Raw genomic sequence first — 6,432 nt, 5'->3', positions numbered from 1 at the left:
TATTTTCTAGAACCACACACAAAATTACCTAAATAAACGGCAAGTACGAGTTAAATCACCTGGAGTACGACTCTGCGTTCTTTGGAGTTCTGACCGACTCACCACAGTGTTCTGAATATTCACACCAGCAAGTTCAAGTTCTAATAATTTTTCAATGGTCCTTCGAGCCGGATGAGCAGAATACTGTTTTAAGATGCAGAACCCAGAGTCAAAGGCATTGGACACTCGACCCAAACGACGGATGTCAGTTCCTTCCTACCTGTCAGATTATGACCTAAGTGGACCTGGAGCTCACAGTAGATTCAGAACAGCAGCTGCAGGGGAATTGTCAGAGGAGCAAAGCGGACTAGTGCGTCCAACTGCCAGATCTCCATCACCACCCATTAGCCAGAGCTTCGACATGATGGATTTGAGGGATGATATGGAGCAAGAACGAGAGCTTTGTGAATCTATGGAGCAAGTCACTGGGGAGCAGCAGACCAGCCACGTTCCAGAGTTTAGTGCTGCTCTCGAAGAGATGCGCCAAGAAAACGCTGAGCTTCGTAAACAGTTTCAGAGCCTGATGGTTGCTTTACAGTCCCAGCCAGCAGCCCATCAGCCTCTGTTTCCACCTCCTCCACCTCAAAGTGTGTACAGCGGTGGTTATGGACCTTACCAACCCCATATCAATTCTCCAGCATACCAGCAGCTACAATATCCAACATTCAGCTCCCAAAGAAACCTGCGATTAGATTTCACTAATCCTAGAGTTTCCCAAACTGGTGGTCTGCCTCAGAGCCCGTATTATGCAGACACACCACAACAGAACGCACCTTCCTATTCACATAGAGAATCTTCATTTGTCCAAGTTCCCAGCTTTAATGAGCCACCAAGAGAAACCACATACAGGGGCCGAAGCCCACTATCCCCAGATTTATATCACCAGATCCCAGAGAGTTTGCACGCATGAAGATTGCCTTAGAGAATCTATTACCAGGCGATGCTACGGAAAGATACAAGTACCAGATCCTCACTGATCATCTCCAGTGTGAAGAAGCTTCACTTGTAGCAGACTCCTACTGCAACTCAAGGCAACCTTACACTGATACAATGTTGGCTCTCACGAAAATGTATGGACAGCCCCACAAGCTTGCAGTGCAACGGATTGCAGAGTTAATGGATGGTCCAAATATACGCTGTGGTGATGTGAAGAGCTTTCGTCTGTTTGCCCTCAACGTCCGGTCACTAGTAGGCATGTTGGAACAACTGGGGCAAAGAGGTCAAATCGAGTTAGCTTGTGGCTCTCATGTTTCAAGACTCTTAAGTAAACTTCCCTATGACTCAATGCCAGCTTTAAGATTTATCCATCCCCTGAGAGTAGCCATTCCTACCCTCATTGACTTTGCTGATTGGCTAGAATATGAGCTGGAAGTTCAGGAAGACAGCATGAAGCCCCCGAAGAGAGAGGAGTCGTTTAACAAGAAGCCTGATACCAAGCGCACTTCCAAACTCTCAAGTAAGACTGCTACTATCCTCCTAGGTACTGAGAAGGTCTCTGGATCAAATAGTGCAGCAGTACCACCTACACCTGGACATGTTGTTAACAAGTCCAAGGGATAGAGAAGGTTACGGCCTACTGTCCATATTGTGACAACGACAAGCACTTCCTGAACAACTGTTCCAATTTTAAGACCTTGAGCAAAGAACAGAAGGTGACATGGATTAAAGCGAATAATAAGTGTTGGCGTTGTGGACGTAACCACCAAGCGGCAAAGTGTACACTTAAAGCTCCCTGCAAAACCTGTGGTAGGACATCTGCTAGTGCTGCATGAGGTGAATGAGAGAGCAGAGGAAGAACAAGCATCAGTTCCACCTTCAGCAGAAAGTTGCCTTATTAACACTGCCAATAAAGTCATGTAGTTGACCGACCAGTTTACAACTGCAAGGTGCTCCTGAAGATCAGTAAGGTAGTCCTGAGGAATGGTGACAAGTCCCTTGAGACGTATGCAGTCTTAGACGATGGCTCTGAGCGGACAATTCTGCTTCAGCCTGCGGCCAAACAGTTGGGCCTTAGAGGAAGCAAAGAGATGTTAGCTCTTCGCACAGTCAGACAAGAAGTGGAGAAGCTCCACGGGCGGCTGTGTCGTTCACAATTTCCCCAGCAGCCAACCCTGACAAAGTGTACAGCATCCAGAATGCTTTTACAGCCGAGCACTGAGTTTAGCAGAGCATTCCCACCCAGTTGTCTCACTTCAGGAGAAGTATAAACATTTGTCAGGTTTGCCTCTCCCTCCTTAAACAGAGTCCGCCCTATGTTACTGATTGGTGCCGATTACACACACCTTATAACCCCTGTGGAGCCAATCAAACTGGGACCACCTGGTGGGCCGGCAGCAGTGAAGACTCTCCTCGGTTGGACACTACAGGGACCAGCACAAGCCATGGAATCCATCACGAATGTGAGTCACTGTCTCTTCACATCTACATCATCACCTACAGAGCTGCTCTCCTGTGTAGAGAAGTTATGGCAGATGGATGTGCTCCCTTACCGCAGTGAGAAGTTAGCAGTTAGGTCACGGCAAGATCACGAAGCAATCAGGCTCCTGCAAGAACAGACGGTGAGAGTCAATGTCGGTGGTGTTGAACGTTATGCCACACCCCTTCTTCGAATCAAGGACATGCCTCTACTGAACTCCACACCAGAAGCAGTGTTACCTCTCCTGAGAAGCACAGAGAAGCGCCTAGCCAAGTCGCCAGAACAAGCTGCTGCTTATCAGGTGGAGATTGAGAAGCTTGTAGAATCTGGCTATGTAGTGAAGTTGGTGGACCATCAATCCGACACCATTGGTGAAGCTTGGTATATACCCCATCACATGGTCCAAACATAATGGGAAGAACCGGGTGGTGTACAACTGTTCATTTCAACACCAAGGCTACAACCTAAATCAACTCCTTACCAGGTCCCACTCTCGGCCCTGCCCTGCTAGCGGTGCTCCTACGTTTCAGGGAACATGCTGTGGCCTTCAGCAGCGATATTCGTGGCATGTTCCACCAAGTGAGGCTCCTACCAGCAGATCGACCGTTGCTTCGGTTTCTGTGGCGGGACATGAACCGAGACAAGCCCCCTGATGTCTACGAGTGGCAAGTACTTCCATTTGGAACTACTTGCAGCCCTTGTTGCGCAACGTTCGCATTGCAGAAACATGTCATAGACCACAGCCAACCAGAAGAAGATGTTCGTGTTGCCATTAACAAGTCCTTCTACGTGGACAACTGCTTACAGAGTCTCACATGTCCAATAGCCGCCAAGACACTCATTAATAAACTGCACCACCTTCTGGCTGATGGGGGATTTGAGTTGAGGCAGTGGGCCAGTAACAATCCAGATGTCATCTGCCATCTTCCTCCAGACCTCAGGTCATCCAGTTGTGAGCTGTGGCTCAGTCAAGGTCAGTCCGACATCCAAGAGCCAGCCCTTGGGCTACACTGGAACTGTAAGTCTGACACCCTCACTTACAAACACAGACACATTGATTGCTCAGTGGCTACTATGAGGAACATCTATAGAGTTTTAGCTAGTCAGTATGATCCTCTTGGCTACATAGTGCCTTATACCACTCAAGCTAAAGTTATCGTACGCCACCTGTGGGAGAAACAGAGGGATTGGGATGACCCACAACTCCCTGAGGAGTTGCTGCAGAAGTGGCATGCATGGAAGCAGAGCTGGAACAGTTGCACAAGATCACCCTGCCTAGGTGCTACACCAGTCACAGACTAGACCAGCCCAACTGTATAAGAGATATCCATGTATTCTGTGATGCCTCTGAACAGGCATATGGATCAGTGGCTTATCTCAGAACAGAGAGTCCAGAAGGAGAAGTTGAGGTTGCCTTCCTTGCAGCTCGATCTCGGGTTGCTCCAAAGAAGCAACAATCTGTTCTGCGGTTAGAGTTATGTGCTGCTCTAACAGGTGCTCAGCTCTGCAAAGTCGTCAGCTCTGAGTTAACTCTTTCCATACGCAGCTGTACCTTTGTGGCCTGACTCAGCCACAGTCCTAACCTGGTTGGGTTCAGACTCCTGCAGATACAAGGTTTTTGTGGGCACTCGTGTGGCAGAAATACAAGAAATCACGGAAGCTTCAACTTGGAGGTATGTGCCCTCAAGAGACAACCAGCAGATGATATAACTCGTGGTCTCACCATCCAAGACATCTGCAAAGGCAGTAGATGGACAGATGGTCCGGAATTCCTGAAACTAGCTCCAGGTTACTGGCCTGACCCACCTCCTCCACTCCAGAGTAATGCTGAAGATGAGCTGAAACGACAAGCTGTTTGTCTAACTGTGTCAGCTCCAGTGTTCCAGATCCACGCCAGCACCAAACTTGGGACAGCTACTTGGAGGCCATTGTACATCACCTTCATGGGGCGGCTGACCTCAGCCACCCTATTACTGCTGATTCCTACGCTGCTGCTGAAATAGAAGCTCTACAACGAGCCCAAAGGGAATCATTCTTGGAAGAAATCACCCAGTTAACGGCTGGTAAACCTATTGCCAAATCTAGTCGTCTTCTTTACTTGCACCTGAGTTTGATGAGAAAACAGGGCTCATCAGAGTAGGAGGCCGTCTACGCAGGAATCCTGACCTGGCAATAGATGAAGTTGACCCCATTGTTCTGGACCCAAGACATGCTCTGACCCAACTCATTATACAAGATTATGATAGGAAGCTCCAACATCCTGGGCCAGAAAGGGTGTTCGCTGAGATCAGAAGGAGATATTGGGTGCTACGGGGACGTGAAGCAGTACGCCGCCATCAGAGATCCTGCGTTGAGTGCAAGAGGTGGAAAGGTCAACCTAACCCACCCCGGATGGCGGATCTCCCTCCAGCCAGACTGCGTCTATTCAAGCCGGCATTTTATTCCACGGGGGTGGATTGTTTTGGGCCATACACTATCAAGATCCGACGCATTCATGAAAAAAGGTGGGGACTACTGTTTAAATGTCTAACAACAAGAGCAGTGCATCTTGATTTGATCCCCAGTATGGACACAGATGCTTTCTTGATGGCTCTGAGACGCTTTATAGCCAGGCGTGGGAAACCGAAGGAGATCCTCTGTGACCAGGGGACAAATTTCCGAGGAGGAGAACGTGAGCTGCAGGAAGCATTTCAAGCCCTTCAACCTGACCTCAAAGAGCAGCTAGCTTGTGTTAAGAATTATAAAGTGAAGAACTTGATCTTAGCTCGTTAATTAATTCTTAGTCCCGAATTCCTGTGTCTGTGTAAGTGTGCAGAGAGAAAAGAGCAATCATACGACGTCAGACTTCAGATATTCAGAGTTTTATCCAGAAAAATCAAGCAAGAAGAATGTTACAATAAGCATCTCACCTAGAATATCAAAGTCCAAGACATTACAGAACAGAGACAAAGAACTGAGTAAAAAAAGACAGAAGATGCATCCTCCGGGAAAACTCTCACCCAGCACAAAGAGATTCCAACTTCTGCTGTAAACCAAATCATTTTATAGAATGCGTAATCTCATCATTTAAATATATGCATTAGGAGGTGTGTTCTTTTCCTTTGTGTGGGCTGTCTCAATGTTAATTTTATTACCTCCTGCTAAAGAGCCCCAAAAGCAGATATACGGCAAACCCTTCTCGTATCAGCCGCTGTCCAGTTTGATATATGATTGCAGCTGCAGCGCTATCTGTGCCTCAAACTGTTTTCACAAGAAAGTAGTTTGTATTTTTAACCAAGCTTGCACACAATGTAATGCTAAATAATGACTATAAGTTTGGATCTAATAAGTAACTAATTAAAAACATGCTTAAAGAAATATAGTTAATTCTAATATAGATAAAATTATTTATAAAAAGTTTTAAGATCCTAGTGAACTTTTGAACCATGCTAAGGAATTTGTTAATTGCCTGGCAGACAGACTCTGTCTAAAGAGATTCTAGGCCTGTCTTTCCTGTAGAATCCTCCCTAAGAATTTATATAAGTTCAGAGATTCAGCAGTTGTTTTAGTTTGGATTTTTATCTAAATTTATGTGAATGTAGAGTGTACTTTAACTTTCTATGGTATATTTCATATGTATCAAAACTATCCTGTGCAGTATTGTGCTAATTTAAAATATTATTTCAACATTCCCCCTTTTGATCTCTTTAAAAAAGAGATCACCTAAAGTATGACCATACTTACCTGGGAGCAAACGCATAAGGATTTAGAAAGATTAACATTCCCCTGACAAACAAAACCCCAAAAAATAACAAGACTTGATCCCCCAGTCACATCAAAAAGAAGAAAAACATACATCACATAACATCAATACAAAATCACAAAAACACAAAAAACTTCCTGTCACCTAAAAGCAGTAAAAAACATTCAACTATGCACTAAAATAACAACAGTAAAACCAACAACATGAAAAACACAACAATGCTGTGAAGAGAAAA

This window comes from Poeciliopsis prolifica, unplaced genomic scaffold, assembly GCF_027474105.1.
Source record: "Poeciliopsis prolifica strain line A6 unplaced genomic scaffold, Auburn_PproV2 SCAFFOLD011, whole genome shotgun sequence".
In the NCBI taxonomy this organism is placed as follows: domain Eukaryota; kingdom Metazoa; phylum Chordata; class Actinopteri; order Cyprinodontiformes; family Poeciliidae; genus Poeciliopsis; species Poeciliopsis prolifica.
The sequence above is the reverse complement of the archived record's forward strand: the minus strand, read 5'-3'. Positions refer to the sequence as shown.